The sequence below is a fragment of the Callorhinus ursinus genome, unplaced genomic scaffold, assembly GCF_003265705.2.
Source record: "Callorhinus ursinus isolate GAN/ISIS: 27379988/994484 unplaced genomic scaffold, GSC_fseal_2.0 scaffold379, whole genome shotgun sequence".
Lineage (NCBI taxonomy): Eukaryota > Metazoa > Chordata > Mammalia > Carnivora > Otariidae > Callorhinus > Callorhinus ursinus.
The window spans coordinates 31051-32011 of record NW_027397434.1 but is presented as its reverse complement, the minus strand read 5'-3'; positions in this window follow the sequence as shown (position 1 = coordinate 32011).

Sequence of the window (961 nt, the reverse complement as noted above, 5' to 3'; positions counted from 1 at the left end):
AAGGGTCTATCCAACAACAAGATCTAACAATTGTAAATATTTATGCCCCTAATATGGGAGCAGCCAATTATGTAAGCCAATTAACAACAAAACCAAAGAAACACCTCAACAACAATACAAGGATAGTAGGGGACTTTAACAGCCCCTCAATGAAATGGAAAGATCATCTAAGCAAAAGATCCACAAGGAAATAAGGGCTTTAATGGACACACTGGACCAGATGGACTTCACAGATCTATTCAGAAAGTTTCATCCCAAAGCAACAGAACACACATTCTTCTCTAGTATCCGTGGAACATTCTCCAGAATTGATCACATCCTGGGTCACAAATCAGGTCTCAACCGGTACCAAAGGACTGGGAACATTCCCCGCATATTTTTGGACCACAAGGCTTTGAAACTCGAACTCAAACACAATAGGAGATTGGGAAAGAACTCAAATACATGGAGGCTAAAGAGCATCCTCCGAAAGAATCAATGGGTCAACCAGGAAAATAAAGAAGAATTCAAAACAAAACTTCATGGAAACAAATGCAAATGAAAACACAACTGTCCAAAATCATAGGGATGCAACTGAGGCAGTCCTAATGGGAAAGTATATAGCAATACAAGCCTTTCTCAAGAAACAAGGAAGCTCTAAAATACACAACCTAACCCTTCGCCTCAAGGAGCTGGAGAAAGAGCAGCAAATAAAGCCTAAACCCGGCAGGAGATGGGAAATAATAAAGATCAGAGCAGAAATCCATGACATAGAAACCAAAAGAACAGGAGAACAGAACAACGAAACTAGGAGCTGGTTATTTGAAAGAATTAGTAAGACTGTCAAACCCTTGGCCAGACTTACCAGAAAGAAGAGAGAAAGGACCCAAATAAATAAAATCATGAATGAAAGAGAAGAGGTCACAACCAACCCCAAAGAAATACAAACAATTATGAGAACATATTATGAGCAACTATAGGC